Source organism: Ranitomeya variabilis, chromosome 6 (genome assembly GCF_051348905.1).
Source record: "Ranitomeya variabilis isolate aRanVar5 chromosome 6, aRanVar5.hap1, whole genome shotgun sequence".
Taxonomy (NCBI): domain Eukaryota; kingdom Metazoa; phylum Chordata; class Amphibia; order Anura; family Dendrobatidae; genus Ranitomeya; species Ranitomeya variabilis.
The window spans coordinates 570007812-570027320 of NC_135237.1; the positions used below are offsets into that span (position 1 = coordinate 570007812).

Below are 19509 nucleotides of genomic sequence, written 5' to 3' on the forward strand. Positions count from 1 at the left end.
GGAACAGAAAAGTCAGAAGACAGCGCCCCCCAGTCTGGAGGTTCCCACCATGACATCAGCCAGAGGAGCAGGAAGTCCCCTCTCTGAGCATCTGCAGGGGCCCAGAACCCGGGGCTGACGGGATCCAAATATATATATATATATACACACACACACACACACACACAGTGCTGCATTCCCCCAAACCTCAATATACAGCTGTGTATCCCGATACCCCGATATAGTGCTGTGTATCCCGATACCCCCATATAGTGCTTACTCATGATGATGAACGGTTGCTGCTGATCCTGAATGATTTTCTTTTTGTTTTCCCACAATATTGTAACATCTAAAAATAACAAATCTTACAATGAGCGGGAAATTCAAAATCAATAACCGCTCAGTGACCGACCAATCAGAGAGCAGATAAAAGTGAACACCCGTAACATACACGCCCCAGAAATGCGTCATCGATCTGCAGTTCCCTCTCAGGTCCGCTCTACCGAGAGCTCACCTGCGCCGTGGTCTGTAATAAGGAATTCTCCGGCCGATCTGCGCTTCTCTTTAGTTAAAACTTCAGGCTCCGGTCACTGCGGATAGGAAATCACGGACTATCGAGAACGGCAAGAAATAACAGACACCAAATGGTTAACAGTGACACCTCCCTGTGGGCGGAGCCGTGGACTTGAAGCCTAGTAATTGGCTAACTACAGAATGTGATATTTCCGCTCACTTCTCAATTTGTCCACATCCTTGGAACACGCGGAGTCGGTCCAGTGGATCTCGGGTGATCGCAGGCGTTTAGTGATCAGTGGCCTCACTCCACAGGGATCATCACAAACTACCAATACCCCAATCCGGCCTATAGTTCCCGGGTTACACCGCAGACTCAGTAATGCTGACATCGATCACCCGCACACCGACCATATACCCTCCACACCGCCCCGTGTTCACAGCGGAGCACTCGTCCCTTCTCCCCACACGCTGGAATAGGACAGTTCCCGAGGAGCTCTGCCTCCTGTACCGCAGACATTAGGCCCCTCAGCTACAATCCAGAGCACCGGATGTATCCCGGCCCCGCAGCAGGAATTGCAGCCCTTCCCCAGGAGTTGTGGGCGGCTCTGAGAAGAGCCTTTGGGGGGTGAGGACGGAGCGGAGAAGCATTAACCTCCGAAGCCGTAGAGAGTGCGGCCCTGGCGCTTGAGCGCGTACACCACGTCCATGGCGGTGACGGTCTTCCTCTTGGCGTGCTCGGTGTAGGTGACGGCGTCACGGATCACGTTCTCCACTGGAAGACTTTCAGGACGCCGCGAGTCTCCTCATAGATGAGGCCGGAGATGCGCTTGACGCCTCCCCTGCGAGCGAGACGGCGGATTGCAGGCTTGGTGATGCCCTGGATGTTATCCCGGAGCACCTTCCTGTGCCGCTTGGCGCCGCCCTTCCCGAGACCTTTCCCTCCTTTCCCGCGACCAGACATCGTTCAAAAAATCTTCAGCAGACTGTGAGATCAGCACGGAGTCCTTCCCTTATATGGAGCGTGAGCGGACCGGAGTGAGAACTGGACAAAGATGCCGCCTCTCGGGGGCGTGTCACAATACAGGCTCCTCCCCTCTCACTGATTGGCTGATCTTATGACTGTATTTCCCTTTCTTTCTCTCTCCTCAGTGATGTGTGATGAGCTGTGTAGTGATAATAACACTTCCGGGCCTTGTGTGTGATATCTATATGTGGAGACGAGAAGGTGGATGTGACTACAACTCCTATCCGGCAGACAGTGAGGGATTCCTGTCCTGTTAGTTTCTTGTAATGAGCCGTTCAGAGCAGTGACCACACGGGGGCGATATTACCGCACATATTGTCCGCACTGTCTGAGTCCTTGCCCCCTAGTGGTAGATCTGGGCACAGACACAGGTGTCACTATTGGTCCATGTCGGGGGCTCCTTGTCTTATTTATGAGCAGTAATAATAATTACATCAGAACGATATGAAAGTCGCAGAATTCTGGTAACTGGAGAAAGTGCCGCAATATCCGCAGAGGAGGAAGGAGCGGAGTTCACCCTGTAATCACACAGCAGCCTCTCACCTTCCTGCAGTGGCTCCATTTTTCCTTTTTCTGTGTATTTTTATTACCTTCATCATCCAGGAGCAGTGATCAGCGGATCTGGAAGATTCCATACAAATTTTATTGTGGGAGTGGGAGGTACGGATTAGTGCAGAGGTTAGTCAAAAGTCGCTTACAGAGCCGAATGAGCGAGTAGGTCGATAAACAGAAATGAGGGAGGAGATGTAGGAGGGCCGCACTGTGGAGAGGATGAGTACGGTGATAGAAATGAGGAAGGAGATGTAGGGGGGCCGCACTGTGGAGAGTACAGGTAGGTGATAGAAATGAGGGAGGAGATGTAGGGGGCCGCACTATGGAGAGTACAGGAAGGTGATAGATATGAGGGAGGAGATGTAGGGGGGCCGCACTGTGGAGAGGATGAGTAGGGTGATAGAAATGAGGGAGGAGATGTAGGAGGGCCGCACTGTGGAGAGTACAGGTAGGTGATAGAAATGAGGGAGGAGATGTAGGAGGCCGCACTGTGGAGAGTACAGGTAGGTGATAGAAATGAGGGAGGAGATGTAGGAGGCCGCACTTTGGAGAGTACAGGTAGGTGATAGAAATGAGGAAGGAGATGTAGGAGGCCGCACTGTGGAGAGTACAGGTAGGTGATAGAAGTGAGGGAGGAGATGTAGGAGGGCCGCACTGTGGAGAGTACAGGAAGGTGATAGAAATGAGGGAGGAGATGTAGGAGGCCGCACTGTGGAGAGTACAGGTAGGTGATAGAAATGAGGGAGGAGATGTAGGAGGCCGCACTGTGGAGAGTACAGGTAGGTGATAGAAATGAGGGAGGAGATGTAGGAGGCCGCACTGTGGAGAGTACAGGTAGGTGATAGAAACGAGGGAGAGGAAGTAGGGGGCCGCACTGTGGAGAGTACAGGTAGGTGATAGAAATGAGGGAGGAGATGTAAGGGGGCCGCACTGTGGAGAGTACAGGAAGGTGATAGAAATGAGGGAGGAGATGTAGGAGGCCGCACTGTGGGGAGTACAGGTAGGTGATAGAAATGAGGGAGGAGATGTAGGAGGGCCGCACTGTGGAGAGTACAGGTAGGTGATAGAAATGATGGAGGAGATGTAGGGGGGCCGCACTGTGGAGAGTACAGGTAGGGTGATAGAAATGAGGGAGGAGATGTAGGAGGCCGCACTGTGGAGAGTACAGGTAGGTGATAGAAATGAGGGAGGAGATGTAGGGGGGCCACACTGTGGAGAGTACAGGTAGGGTGATAGAAATGAGGGAGGAGATGTAGGAGGCCGCACTGTGGAGAGTACAGGAAGGTGATAGAAATGAGGGAGGAGATGTAGGAGGGCCACACTGTGGAGAGTACAGGTAGGGTGATAGAAATGAGGGAGGAGATGTAGGAGGGCCGCACTGTGGAGAGTACAGGTAGGGTGATAGAAATGAGGGAGGAGATGTAGGAGGCCACACTGTGGAGAGTACAGATAGGTGATAGAAATGAGGAAGGAGATGTAGGGGGGCCGCACTGTGGAGAGTACAGGTAGGGTGATAGAAATGAGGGAGGAGATGTAGGGGGGCCGCACTGTGGAGAGTACAGATAGGTGATAGAAATGAGGAAGGAGATGTAGGAGGCCGCACTGTGGAGAGTACAGATAGGTGATAGAAATGAGGAAGGAGATGTAGGAGGGCCACACTGTGGAGAGTACAGGTAGGGTGATAGAAATGAGGGAGGAGATGTAGGAGGCCGCACTGTGGAGAGTACAGGTAGGGTGATAGAAATGAGGGAGGAGATATAGGAGGGCCGCACTGTGGAGAGTACAGGTAGGGTGATAGAAATGAGGGAGGAGATGTAGGGGGGCCGCACTGTGGAGAGTACAGGTAGGGTGATAGAAATGAGGGAGGAGATGTAGGAGGGCCGCACTGTGGAGAGTACAGGAAGGTGATAGATATGAGAGAGGAGATGTAGGAGGGCCGCACTGTGGAGAGTACAGGTAGGTGATAGAAATGAGGAAGGAGATGTAGGGGGGCCGCACTGTGGAGAGTACAGGTAGGGTGATAGAAATGAGGGAGGAGATGTAGGAGGCCGCACTGTGGAGAGTACAGGTAGGTGATAGAAATGAGGGAGGAGATGTAGGGGGCCGCACTGTGGAGAGTACAGGAAGGTGATATATATGAGGGAGGAGATGTAGGGGGCCGCACTGTGGAGAGTACAGGTAGGGTGATAGAAATGAGGGAGGAGATGTAGGAGGCCGCACTGTGGAGAGTACAGGTAGGTGATAGAAATGAGGGAGGAGATGTAGGGGGGCTGCACAGTGGAGAGTACAGGTAGGGTGATAGAAATGATGGAGGAGATGTAGAAGGGCTGCACTGTGGAGAGGAGGAGTTGGGTGATAAAAATGAGGGAGGAGATGTAGGGGAGCCGCATTGTGGAGGGGACGTGTAGGGTGCTACAGATGAGGGAGGAGATGTAGGAGTGCCGGACTGTGGAAAGCTTTGTGGGTGAGAACAAGCAGGGTGAATTGGATCCTATAATAATGGGCAGCCAGTGCAATGAATGGTGAAGAGTGGACAAGTCCGAGTGCCGATTAGCCGGGTAGATGATCCTGGCTACTGCATTAAGGTTGTTCTGGGGTGGAGAAAGTTGATTCCAGGCGGGAGTGAATCAAAGCAACAGTGAGGGTCTTTGTTGTTTCCATGGTGAGAAAGATGCGGATGCTATAGATGTTCTTTAAGTGTAAGTGACAAGAGCAGGCAAGAGATTGGAGTCATACGTAACACCCAGACAGCGCGCCTGCTGCCGGGTTGTTATTATGGTGCCACCCACGGAGAGGGAAACGTCAGGTTTAGGGAGGTTAGTAGACGGCAGGAGTAGAAGAAGTTCAGTTTTGGAGAGGTTGAGTTTCAGATAGAGAGCGGACATGATGTTGGAGACTGCGGACAGACAGTCAGTGGTGTTCTGTAGTACAGCGGGGGTAAGGTCAGGGGATGACGTGTATAGTTGTGTGTCATCAGCATAAAGATGGTACTGAAAGCCAAATCTGCTGATGTTCTGTCCAATTGGGGCCGTGTAGAGAGAGAAGATAAGGGGGCCAAGGACTGAATTCTGAGTAGATCAGGCGCTCCAAGAGTTTAGAGATGAAAGGGAGGTTGGAGACCGGTCTGTAGTTATTTGTGCAGGATGGGTCAAGAGAGGGTTTTTTTTAATAATGGAGTAATGATAGAGTATTTGAAGGAGGAGGGGAAAATGCCGAGGAAAGGTAAAGATTAAATATTGTAGTTAGGTGAGTAGTCACGACTGGAGAGAGAGACTGGAGGAGATGTGAGGGAATGGGGTCAGGAGTGCATATTGTCGGATGAGAAGAAGAGAGGAGCCTGGAGACTTTTCTGATGGGATCAAATGTGGAGAGTGAGCCAGAGGAGATCTGGGGATAGATGGGAGTCACTGCACTTGGTAATTGGGAGCGGATTTTCTGATGGATATGATCTATTTTCTCTATAAAGAGGGAGGCCAGGCCATCAGCACAAATGACTGTGATAGGGGCTTGCGCTTTCGGGCTGAGGAGGGAGTGAAAGGTGTCAAAAAGTTTTTTGGGGTTGTTAGATAGTGAGGCGATCAGGGTGGTGTTGTAAGTCTGTTTGGCGAGGTGAGGGCAGAGTTATAGGACCTTAACATAAATTTGAAGTGTGTGAAGTCTTCTGCTGTGCGTGTTTTCCTCCATAAGCGTTCAGCACTCCTAGAGCATCGCTGGAGAAATCGGGTTTGCGATGTGAGCCAGGGCTGTTTCACTCTGTGTTTGGAGGTTCTGAGGGTGAGGGGAGCTACTTGGTCCAGGGGGCTTCTAAGAGTGTCATTGAAGTGATGTACAGTCCGATCAGGACAGGAAAAAGAGGAGATTGGGGACAGTGATGAGTGTAGGGAGTCTGAAAGTGTATGAGGGTTAATGGCTTGTAGATTTCTGAGTGTGTGGTAGGTAGGAGTCTGCTGGGGTGGGCGAGGATTTATGAGCGTGAAGGAGAGAATGTTGTGGTCAGAGAGGTGAAGTGGTTAGTTATTTAAGTAGGAAATTGAACAGAGCCGGACAAAGTCCAGGTCCAGGGTGTTACCGTCTTTGTGTGTCTCAGAGGTTGAGAGCTGTGAGAGGACGAGAGAAGTGGTTAGTGATAGAAGCTGGGATGCAGATGGGGAGGTGGGATTGTTATAATAAGTTCTCCATACTATCTAGCTAATCTCCGATTCTGATAGTGTCCACAAACATATAAAGTATTATCACAATGCTCCCTTTGGCTCTTCTAGGTCCTAGGGGGTCTCCGTTTTTTTCCCGCTAGGCCACAAGTCCTTCCGACAAAATCAAGCAACGCTCTATGGGCCTTCCTCACACTGACCGCTCCCTGTCCCACCTGCTGCCCAGACCGCACCCTATGCCGTACATCAGTGCTGGAAGTAAGTGCTGGACCTCAGGTCTTGAATGGTGTGGTCTAGTTCACGGACCTTACCAGATGTCGTTTGGATACTGCTCACGGGCACACCATTAACACATTGGTTCAGGCCTCTTGGCTTATTTCGGGATCTCTTCCACACACGCCCTGGTCGTCTCACCAGTTGGCGCCAAATTAGTCCCCAACATGCAACTCTGGCCTCTTATACCAGGGAACTGCGTCATCGAGGCCACATGACTGGTGCCCTGTAGGGTTGACCGACTTTCATTTTTTTAAGATCGAGTCGGGTTTTGTGAAACCCGACTTTGTCCAGAGTCGAGTCGAGTGCAGTCGGCCGATTATCGCTAAAAGTCGGGGATCGACCGAAACACGAAACCCAATGCAAGTCAATGGGGAAGCATAGTCGACAGTGAGTGGAGGCCAGGAAAGCACCTACAGTGCCCATTTTAATGCCAAAAACATCCATTCTTGTTTCTGAAGCTTGTCAATCTTAATTAACTTTATAATAATAGTTGTTCAATGGAACTTGGGGGTCATTTGGCAAATTTGTGGGGGGGTAGGGCTGGCTCAAGATTTTAGTGGGCCCAGGAATCGTGGACTACATCACGGCGGTGGAGCAGGGAGAGGAAAGTATTTCAACGTTGCAAGTGCTGTGATCCTGAGCAAGCAGGGGGGCCCACTCATTGGCATTGGCACTGGCACAGGGCCCCTCATAGTACAGCGGTGTGTTTGCACGGTGGGGACGCCTCCCACCAGCAGCGACACTTTTGCGTACTCTGAGGGCCCCTGTGCCAGTGACGTCGCCAACGAGTATGCCCCCCACCTGATGAAGGAACCTGCACTTTCATCTGAACCTTCCTCTTTGTCCCTGTGTAAGGTGGTATAACATGCGGGAAGGGGAACCTTACTTTCAGCAGGGTCAGATTCTGGCTGTGTAGAGTGCAAGGGGAATGTAGTGGTCTAGGTCAATGTACCAGCAGACTCATCTAGCAGTGGCTGGGCAATGGGCAGGATGAGGAGGAAACAGATATAGGGCCAAAGAATAAAGTAGGCTAAATGCAGTTCAAAATTGGTAACAGGACTAAACAGGCGGCATTGCTTTGTTCAGTGGAGTAGCAAACCCAGGAGCAGCAGACACTGTTTTAAGGGCCCAACCACACTAGTAGGCCAAATGCAGTTTAATATCTGATACTATAGGCCCAAAGCCTAAAGACTGAAGCTCAGCTTTATTCATTTGAGAGCAAACACCAGGGAGGGGCAGACACCGTTAGTAGGCCCTAACCACCAATTTTTAAAAACACAGCACTTAATGAGAGCCAGAAGGTTGAAGCTCAGCTTTATTCAGTTGAAGAAAACACCAGGGAGGGGCAGACACCGTTAGTAGGCCCTAACCACCAATTTTTGAAAACACAGCACTTAATGAGAGCCAGAAGGATGAAGCTCAGCTTTATTCAGTTGAGGACAAACACCAGGGAGGGGCAGAGACCGTTAGTAGGCCGTAACCAAAGTTGAAGGCCAAATGCAGTTTAATATCTGATACTATAGGCCCAAATCCAGAAGGTTGAAGCTCAGCTTTATTCAGTTGAGGGCAAACACCAGGGAGGGGCAGACACCGTTAGTAGGCCGTTACCAAAGTTGAAGGCCAAATGCAGTTTAATATCTGATACTATTGGCCGAAAGCCAGAAGGTGGAAGCTCCGATTTAGACAGTGGAGGACAATTTGAATTAGGGACTGCAGACAGACTTAGTAGGCTGTCCCCTGTGGACCATGCATCCAACACATTAACCCATTGCACCATAATGGACACGTAATCTTCCGTGGCCATGCCTACAGGTCCATGCGTCTGTTGTCAGGTGCACCTTTGTACTCACAGATTGCCAGAGTGCATGGACAATGCGGTCTTTTACATGCTGGTTGAGGGTTGGGATGGCTTTTCTCGCAAAAGAAGTGTTGACTGGTTAGCTTGTAGCGTGGTACAGCATAGTCCATCATGGCCTTATTAATAGTAAATAAAATATATAACTAGGCTCTATGAACTTTTAAATAGGTTCCAGGGGTACACGGGCAGCATTGGTGTGGTCAGTGGAGGAGTATTGCAAGTAGGGGCCGCAGACAGGCTAACAAAGGCCTAAAATTACAAACAATAGGCTCATGGCAGTTTTAAATCGGTTACATGGATACACAGGCAGGCACTCCAGGCAGCATTGTGGTCAGTGGAGGAGTATTGCAAGGAGTGTCTGACACAGTTAGTACTCCAAAAAAATAAATAGATGTTAATGTCTCGCAAAACAACTATAAGTAAAAAAAGGGTGGCATGCTTAGGTACAGGGGTGGGCTCATCTGCAGAGTTTATGACAAAGTAATTTGGCAGTAAATTAGTATTTACTGGTGTCAATATAGGACACTGACCCAGACTACTTTAACTAGCATCATAGATGCAAACAAATTGGTATTGTTTGCCAGTGCCAGGCATTGAATGATGTCAGCGCATAGACTAAACATTGGTGGAGCTGTGCGAGATAATTTTGCACGTGGTAGAGAACAGTTTGAGCTGGGGGGGGTGAACTCTCTTGTGGCCGGCGGTACCGCCCCAGGGCCCCTCATGTTACAACGGTGTGTCTGACGTTGGGTGCGCACCACCACCGCCAGAGACACTACATTGTACTATGAGGGACCCAGTGGCAGTGCCGTCGACCAAAAGCGGGCACACCCACCTCTTCAGACAAACGCCACTCTAACGGGTGCTTGCGCCAAGTGGCGAGACAACGGCCCCGTGGGGGGACTTTTCCCATTGAGGGAGGTGTAAACATGTCGTATGCTGGACAAACAGCTGCTGCAAATTAAGAGATTGGAATTATCAGTAAGACCAGTCCACAAGCAAGACCTTTTTATAGGAAAGCTAGGTGTCAGCCGGGAAAGGTGGGGCAAAATAATTTGAAATCCAGGAGTGGTTCATTTTAATGAAGGTGAGATCATCCACATTTTGGGTAGCCAGACGAGTCCTTTTTTCAGTTAATATTGAACCTGCAGCACTGAATACTCTTTCTGATAGGACACTAGCTGCCGGGCAAGCAAGCTCCTGCAATGCATATTCTGCCAATTCTGGCCAGGTGTCTAATTTTGATGCCCAGTAATCAAATGGGAATGACGGTTGAGGGAGAACATCGATAAGGGAAGAAAAATAGTTAGTAACCATACTGGACAAATGTTGTGTCCTGTCACTTTGAATAGATGCTGCAGTACCTGTCCTGTCTGCGGTCATTGCGAAATCACTCCACAACCTGGTCAGAAAACCCCTCTGTCCAACGCCACTTCTGATATGTGCACCCCTAACACCTCTGCCCTGTAGCCCCCTGCAGCTCGTGTGAGAACCATCACCGGCGCTGTGTGCTGGGAATGCCTGAATCAAACGGTCTACAAGAGTAGCTTGTTTGGTTGCTAAGATTTGTTCGAGGTTCTCATGTGGCATAATATTTTGCAATTTGCCTTTATAGCGAGGGTCAAGGATGCTGGCCAACCAGTAATCGTCATCGCTCATCATTTTAGTAATGCGTGGGGCCTTTTTGAGGATACGTAAGGCATAATCCGCCATGTGGGCCAAAGTTCCTGTTGGCAAATCTGTGGTTGTGCTGGTTTGAGGGACAGTTACAGGCAAATATACGTCACTTGTCTCCCTTAAATAAACAGAACCCGGCCTTGCAACGCCACTAATTTCTGTTGGCCCAGGAGAAGCTTCCTCATTAAAAAAGTACTCATCCCCATCATCCTCCTCGTCCTCCTCCTCCTCTTCGCCTCTACCGCGTCCTCTACACGGCCCTGACCAGACAATGGCTGACTGTCATCAAGGCTTTCCTCTTCCTCGGCTGCAGACGCCTGCTCCTTTATGTGCGTCAAACTTTGCATCAGCAGACGCATTAGGGGGATGCTCATGCTTATTATGGCGTTGTCTGCACTAACCAGCCGTGTGCATTCCTCAAAACACTGAAGGACTTGACACAGGTCTTGTAGCTTCGACCACTGCACACCTGACAACTCCATGTCTGCTATCCAACTGCCTGCCCGTGTATCCTCCCACAAATACATAACAGCACGCCTCTGTTGGCACAGTCTCTGAAGCATGTGCAGTGTTGAGTTCCACCTTGTTGCAACGTCTATGATTAGGCAATGCTGGGGAAGGTTCAAAGACCGCTGATAGTTCTGCATACGGCTGGAGTGTACGGGCAAACGGCGGATATGCGAGCAAAGTCTGCGCACTTTGAGGAGCAGGTCGGGTAACCCCGGGTAACTTTTCAGGAAGCACTGCACCACCAGGTTTAAGGTGTGAGCCAGGCAAGGAATGTGTTTCAGTTGGGAAAGGGTTATGGCAGCCATGAAATTCCTTCCGTTATCACTCACAACCTTGCCTGCCTCAAGATGTACAGTGCCCAGCCATGACTGAGTTTCTTTCTGCAAGAACTCGGACAGAACTTCCGCGGTGTGTCTGTTGTCGCCCAAACACTTCATTGCCAATACAGCCTGCTGACGCTTGCCACTAGCTGTCCCATAATGGGACACCTGGTGTGCAACAGTGGCAGCTGCGGATGGAGTGGATGTGCGACTGCGGTGTGTGGATGAGCTCTCGCTTCTGCATGAGGAGGAGGAAGAGGAGGAGGGGGGGTGAACGCCTACAGCCAACTCTTTCCTTGACCGTGGGCTTTCGCTTCTGGAGGAGGATGAGGAGGAGGTGAAAAAGCCTACAGCCAACTGTTTCCTAGACCGTGGGCTAGGCAGAACTGTCCCAATATTGCTGTCCCCTGTGGACCCTGCATCCACCACATTCACCCAGTGTGCCGTGATGGACACGTAACGTCCCTGGCCATGCCTATTGGTCCAGGCATCTGTTGTCAGGTGCACCTTTGTAGTCACAGACTGCCTGAGTGCATGGACGATGCGGTCTTTAACATGCTGTTGGAGGGCTGGGATGGCTTTTCTAGAAAAGAAGTGCCGACTGGGTAGCTCGTAGCGTGGTACAGCGTAGTCCATCAGCGCTTTGAAAGCTTCGCTTTCAACTAACCGGTAGGGCATCATCTCTAATGAGATTAGTCTAGCAATGTGGGCGTTCAAACCCTGTGTACGCGGATGCGAGGATGAGTACTTCCTTTTCCTAACAAGAGTCTCATGTAGGGTGAGCTGGACTGGAGAGCTGGGGATCGTGGAACTAGCGGTGGTGCCGGTGGACATGGGTGACTGAGAGAGGGTTGGAGATGGTATTCTTGCCGGTGCCCTACAGGCAGTGTTTCCTACTACTAACCTGGTGATTCCCTGACTGCTTTGGCCTGGCGACGAAAGCTGCACAGATACTGCAGGTGGTGTGGGAAATGGTCGGCTTACAGGGAGGGAAGGGATGTAGCGTTGCTGACTAGCTTCATTGGCCGAGGGTGCTGCAACCTTTAGGGACGTTTGGTACTTAGTCCAGGCTTGCAAATGCATGGTGGATAAATGTCTATGCATGCAACTTGTATTTAGACTTTTAAGATTCTGACCTCTGCTTAAGGTAGTTGAACATTTTTGACAGATGACTTTGCGCTGATCAGTTGGATGTTGTTTAAAAAAATGCCAGACTGCACTCTTTCTACTATCGGATACCTTTTCAGGCATTGCAGACTGAGCATCTTTAACCGGATGGCCACGCTGTCCTCCAACTGGTTTTGGTTTTGCCACGCGTTTTTGGCCAGATACGGGCCCGGTAGATGGAACCTGTTGTGATGTTGATGCCTGCTGCGGCTCCTCCTCCTCCGCTTCAGAACTACTGCCGCCTGCACCCTGTTCCCCCAATGGCTGCCAATCGGGGTCAACAACTGGGTCATCTATGACCTCCTCTTCTATGTCGTGTGCGATTTCGTCTGTGTCACCGTGTAAGCCGGTGGTATAGCGTCCGTGACGGGGCACCATAGTCTCCGCTGGGTTTGATTCTGCCTCAGTACACTGCGAGGGCAATGTTCTGGTCTGAGTCAAAGGAACAGCATAGTAATCTGGCTGTGGCTGTGCATCTGTGCACTCCATGTCCGATTCAACTTCTAATGGGCATGGCCTGTTAACTGTTTCACTGTCTAACCCAGGAACGGTATGTGTAAAGAGCTCCATGGAGTAACCAGTTGTGTCTCCTGACGCATCCTTCTCTCTTGTTCTGGGTGAAGAAGACAAGGAAGCGACTTGTCCCTGACCGGGAGCATCCACTGACGATGCACTGCTCTGACATTTGGCACTTTCCGAGGAGGAGGCGAAAGAGCTAGAGGCAGAGTCAGCAATGAAAGCCAATACTTGTTCCTCCTGCTCCGGCTTCAAAAGTGGTTTTCCTACTCCCAGAAAAGAGAGCGTTCGAGGCCTTGTGTAGCCAGACAACGAACCTGGCTCAACAACTCGAGACTTAGGTGCTGTACTGCTTTTACCACGACCACCTGATGCTCCACCACCACTACCATCATTACCAGCTGACAATGACCGCCCACGGCCACGACCTCTTCCACTAGACTTCCTCATTGTTTGCAAAACGTAACCAAAGTATCGCTATTTGTTACTGTAAAACAACTTATAAGGTGAACTCAAACTTCTGTAGGATTTATATATACCTTTATAGGTGCCTGACACTGAAAGGAAAATCAGGCCCAATGTTACACACTAGGTTTTCTGTGGCCCAATAATTTGAGACAGATGGCACACACAGGCCCAGCACTCAAGCAGAAATGCCAATCTTAATCTCCCACTATTTTTTTTTTTTTTTTTCTGGGAGAATTTACCCTAAAAAAAAAAAAAAAAAAGGCCCAGTATTACACAGTGTTTTCAGTGGCACACAATGAGAGAGAGATGCCACACACAGCAATGGCACGGAGGCAGACTTGACAATATTCATCTCCCAATAATTTTATTTTTTTTTTTTTAAAGGGAGAATGTACCCCCCCCCAAAAAAATGGTCAAGTATTACACAGTGTTTTCAGTGGCACACAATGAGAGACAGATGCCACACACAGCAATGGCACGGAGGCAGACTTGACAATATTTATCTCCCACTATTTTTTTTTTTGAAAAGGGAGAATTTAGGAAAAAAAAAAAAAAAAAGGCCAAGTATTACACAGTGTTTTCGGTGCCACACAATGAGAGAGAGATGCCACACACAGCAATGGCACGGAGGCAGACTTGACAATATTTATCTCCCTGCAGTTATCTCAGAAAAGTATGGCAGGCAGCTGTAAAAAGGACTGCTGCACACAAAAGTGTGGACAAACACAAGATAGCTGTGCAGAAAGGAAGGAAAAACAGGATTTGTGCTTTGAAAAAAGCAGTTGGTTTACACAGCGGCGTACACACAAAGCAACGCAGCTATCAGGGAGCCTTCTAGGGCAGCCCAATGAGCGACAGCGCTGAGGAAAAAAAAAAGTAGCTTCCACTGTCCCTGCAAACAAAAGGTGGTGTTGGACAGTGGAAATCGCTACAGCACAAGCGGTTTGTAGCTTTATGTACCCTGCCTATCACTATCCCTGCTTCTGAAGAAGCGGCAGCAACCTCTCCCTACGCTCACATCAGCAGCAGTAAGATGCCGGTCGGCGGGAACGCCCCTTTATAGCCCCTGTGACGCCGCAGAAAGCAAGCCAATCACTGCAATGCCCTTCTCTAAGATGGTGGGGACTGAGATCTATGTCATCACGCTGCCCACACTCTGCGTCCACCTTCATTGGCTGAGAAATGGCGCTTTTAGCATAATTGAAACGCGACTTTGGCGTGAAAGTCGCGTACCGCATGGCAGACCCCACACAGGGATCGGCTCGGTTTCATGAGACGCCGACTTTGCCAAAAGTTGGCGACTTATGAAAATGAACGATCCGTTTCGCTCAACCCTAGTGCCCTGTCTAGACTCTTCCTCCCCAAAACTCTTCCTCTTCGTGTTAATTCCGTAGGGTTCTGATGGGGCAGTAGGTGGCAGTCAATGGACACAAATGCCATATCACGCAGAGGAATGGCATCCTTTAGCGGCACACCCTTTTGCATTTCTCCTCCCTTTAAGTTTGCCAGTCTGCGAGCAAGGGGAGCCTTGGCGTGAACCTATCTCTGGCAGAAGTTGAGAACATTCATTTTGCATCATTTGTTCCCACATGAACATGTCCTGCGCGTATTAGATAGGAGGGACGACAACATTAGCACTTTCAGTTCTCCACTGCTCTTCCTGCAGGAGTGATTCCAGAACTTCCAGGGCTTTGGACACTCCACTGAGAAGATTGTCTTCCACCCCATATTCTAACTCCGCTGGGAGTGGTAGTGGCATCTCTCGCTGTCCTGTAAGCGCAGGGAGCCACTCCTCTTCTTTGCTAGCAATTTCTATCACGTGGCTCTTGCAGAGGCTTCATCATTTGTACTTCTGCACTTATTAGAACCACTACACTATTGTTATGATCTGGTGGCCTAAGAACAGCATGGGACGTACTCTGGAGAAGGTGGTACCTGTACTGACCGCAGACTCTGAACCTAACACCGCAACTAGAAGTAGCCGTGGAATGTACCTAGCGCTCCCTAGACATCTCGACACAGCCGGAGGACTAATTACCCCTAGAGATAGAAAAGGGAAAACTATCTTGCCTCAGAGAAAATTCCCAAAGGATAGGCAGCCCCCAAAAATATTGACTGTGAGAGGAGAGGGAAAAAACATACACAGACTGAAATGAGAATTTAGCAAAGGAGGCCACTTCTAGCTAAATAGAAAGGATAGGACAGAGTACTATGCGGTCAGTATTAAAACACTAGAAAATATCCACCACAGAAAATACAGAATCTCCACAGCTAACTAAAGATATGGAGGGTATATCTGCATCTCCAGAGATACCAGCTTGGCTAAAAAAATCCTTATACAGACCAAGCTGGACAAGACAAAACATAGAAAAGAATTGAACAATAAGACCACAGCATGTGGACAGCAAAATCAAGGCCAGAACTTATCTTTGTTGAAAAGAACTGCAAGCAGAAGAGACCAGGCAGGGATGTGAATCCTCCAGGAACAATGGACAACTGGCACTGACTAAAGGGTGAAGCAAGACTCAATAGCCCAGTCCAAATTGCAAAAAGTGAACACACCTGATAAATGCTGTGATTCAGAGACAGCAGTGCTACCACTTACAACCACCGGAGGGAGCCCAAGAGCAGAATTCACAACACACCATCATATTAAACAGTGCAGGTTTCTGCCAGCAGTGCAGGGGTTAAACGGTTCAGTTGAATGCTTCTGGAGCATTCCTACTGTGATGCTCTCAGCTGTTCTGTGTTGGCCACTCCCTGATGCGATATATATATATATACTCATCTCTTGAAACAGGCATTGCCAGTGTCAGCTTCATACTGCCTGATTCTGTTGTTGGAGGTGTCGTTTGTTGGTAGAGGTGTTTGGAGTGTTGTTCAGAAGACTGATGATTTGTCTATGTGCATATCCTCATCCTCTCCTATTTGGTTTTCCTTCCTTTACTTCTTGGTATTATCCTATGTTGTTTATGAGTGCATATTGGTATGATTGGTGTTTTCATTTATCCATGTATGTCTTCCCTTGTTAGTCTGGTTTGTGAATAATTATGCACCACAACTCCCCATTTCCTTGGGTGGGGAGGGGACAGATAAGGGCTGATTCAGGAGATCAGCAAGGGATGTGGCCCCAGCAACTTCACTATCAGAAGTAATCCAGAGTACAGGGATAGCTAGGTCAGCGCTAGCTTTACGAATAGGGAAGGAAAACGTAGCCTCAGAATATCTTACAACAGACTCCTTGATCTGAATGTATCCTCTTCGGGCATCCATATACATAAATGCAGACCCATCAGATGGCCCGGGCTGCCACCTCCGCCATCTGTTCTCTGAAGGGGTCATCGCTAAGCAATACTCATATTCATGATGGGACATCCCAATCAGACAGTAGACCTGTAATAATTATAGGGGATAACTCAGGAGACTCTTTGCGTGGAACAAGACAACTACAGGACACAGTTTTATAAGTGGTAAAGTCTATATTATCACACGGTGATTCAAACAGGTGCAGAGAGAAACTCAAGTCCACAACACTTGGTGTAAATATTAAACACAGCTTAGCAGTCTATAGGAAACTTCAGAGGAAAATGCAATCACGCAGAAAGTCTATGAAGCACAATTATTCTTGAGGATACTTGACATGAATAAGTCCTTGTTTTAGTCCAAACACAGATAGATATGCTTATAAGGCAGTTCAAATAATATCTTAGCACAACCAGGGAGGCCTGGGTAATAGTCTCAGGTTTTTGTAGAGCAGCAACAGCTTACATGTCCAGCAAATGCATATGGAAGTAAACACGAGCAGCAGATGAAGGAGGATTACTGGAAACTGGTGTATGCAGCAGGAACTCAGAGCAGAGTAGCAGGATAACCCCACAGGTTCACAGGAGCAGGAATATAGCCAGGGAGTCACCAGAGTCAGGAGCTGGATGCAAGGCAGAATACTCTAGCACAGACTGAAGGCTGGGGTGGAGTTTTATAGCAGGAAGACACAGTGCACATGAGAACAAAGATGCCATCTTGGAAAAGGGCAGTAATGCACAAAAGGTAATACAAATGTTCAGAGTCCTGACATTACTCCCTCCTTAGAAGCGGCCTCAGGATGATCCTGGACCGGGTTTCTCAGGGAATCTCTGATGAAAATAAGAAATCTTCTGTTGGGCATTGATGTTTTCCACAGGTTCCCAAGAGTCTTCCTCAGGGGGATATCCCTGTCATCTTATCAGATATTGGAGCCGATTCCTGTGAATCCTGGAATCAACGATTTCCTCCACCACAAATTGTTCTTGCCCATCAATCACCACAGGCTGCGGAGGTGGCACAACACGTCCCTGGAAGGTATTAGGAGATACGGGCTTTAGTAAAGATACATGAAAAACTGGGTGTTTCTGTCCAAGATTTTGTGAAGGAATGTTTAACTTCAGATTCTTAGTTGCTAATCACACGGAATCTCCTACCTTGAACATGGGTGCAGGTTTACGGAATCTATCAGCCGATCTCTTATAACGTTCTTTAGCTGTGGTCAGGGATTCCTTCAGAACCTCCAGATTCTGTCTCATCGCAGTAAGCCTTTCCTCCACTGCCGGAACCGGAGAATTAATTAGAGACCTAGGTAAGATACACGGATGATAACCCAGATTGGCAAAGAAAGGTGTAAATTTAGTGGAGGCGCTCTGAGAATTGTTATATGAAAATTCAGCTAACGGCAGCAACTCCAACCAATCATCCTGGAGATGGCTGACATAGCATCTTAGATATTGTTCCAGCGTCTGGTTGGTACACTCAGTCTGACCATTTGTCTGGGGATGGTAAGCGGAAGAGAGACAGACATTAATATTGAGTGCAGAGCAAAACCCCTTCCAGAATCTTGAAGTGAACTGCACTCCACGGTCAGAGATGATCTCATCCGTAACCCCATGCAGCCGGAAGACATTCTGTATAACCAAGTTCACTGTATCTTTAGCTGAGGGGAGGCCGGTGCACGGAACAAAATGAGCAGCTTTAGTCAGGCGATCAACTACCACCATGATTGTATACATGCCCCCCGATGTAGGCAGCTCCACAATAAAGTCCATTGATATAGACCCCCAAGGGCGGGACGGAACAGGTAATGGTTGTAGAAGACCCGTAGGTGCCACATGAGGAGTCTTGTAACGAGCACATACCTCGCAAGAGAGAACATAGTCCTTGGTATCCTTCAGGCAAGTTGGCCACCAGAAGAATCGGCTCAGGAACTCTTGTGTCTTCTGTACCCCCCTGTGACCAGCCAACTTGGAGTCATGTACCAACTTGAGGATCTGCAGACGGACGACCTCTGGGACGTAGATACGTCGATCTCTGAACCACATGCCACCCTTAAAGGTAAGGTACCGCGTTTGTAGATCATTCATTAATGAATGTAATGTAGCATAACATGCTGTTATAACCAAGATTTGAATGCATGTAAAACAGATTTTGTGTGTTATATCAGTAGAAAGAAGGAACTGGGGGCTGACATCTTGGTTTCACAGCAGTAGCACGTCACTATCAGTGTCAGAATACGGCACCCCATGGACATAGGAGATAATAGACCGCCGCGGACCCTATCTTTAACATTAGAGAGGCGTTAGCAGTGAGCTGGGCACGCCTCTGTGGGCTGCACAATTCACTGCTGTAGGTGAGACTAGCAGCCATTTTACTATAGCCCAGTGCTATCTGCCCAGATACTCTTGCTCTCTATCGCTGCAGGACAGAAACGCTGACTGGAGCCGGAGAGTGGGGAGTGCGAGTGATTTATCCCCCTGCTCCTGTCTGTACTCCAAGCACTGCACGTTCTGAGCAGACATCCTCGGCTCCTCACACGCTGCCCTCCCTGGTGCTTTTGCTTCTATGTCTCCGCCTCCTCACACACAGTCCCGGTAAGCTGCATTCTCTCCCCCCCCCCCCGTGTCGCTCTCCCTCCTCTCCTCCCTGCATTCTCTCCCCCCCCACCGTGTCGCTCTCCCTCCTCTCCTCCCTGCATTCTCTCCCCGCGTCCTTCTCCCTCCTCTCCCCCTGCATTCTCTGCCCCCCCCTGTTGCTCTCCCCGCCCCCCCCCCCCGTGTCGTTCTCTCCCCGTGTCGCTCTCCTTCCTCTCCTCTGTGCATTCTCTCCCCGTCTCTATGCGTGTGTGCAAGCATCGTCCGATGGGACTACAAGTCCCATCGGGCTATGCCTGCTACACTGACAGTGATTGACACATTAGCCAATGATGGGACAGTAGTAGTCCCATCATCCGGCTAATGTGTTGAATGAAAAAAATAAATACTCCATACATACTCCATGCATACTCCATACATACTCCATACATGCTTCATACATACAGTGGGGCAAAAAAGTATTTAGTCAGTCAGCAATAGTGCAAGTTCCACCACTTAAAAAGATGAGAGGCGTCTGTAATTTACATCATAGGTAGACCTCAACTATGGGAGACAAACTGAGAAAAAAAAATCCAGAAAATCACATTGTCTGTTTTTTTAT

General features: G+C 49.1%; 1 pseudogene; it reads right to left on the minus strand.

Moving 5' to 3' along the window:
• Positions 1-677: 677 nt before the first annotated feature.
• LOC143781677 (histone H4-like) lies at positions 678-1456 on the minus strand (annotated as a pseudogene).
• Positions 1457-19509: the final 18053 nt, after the last annotated feature.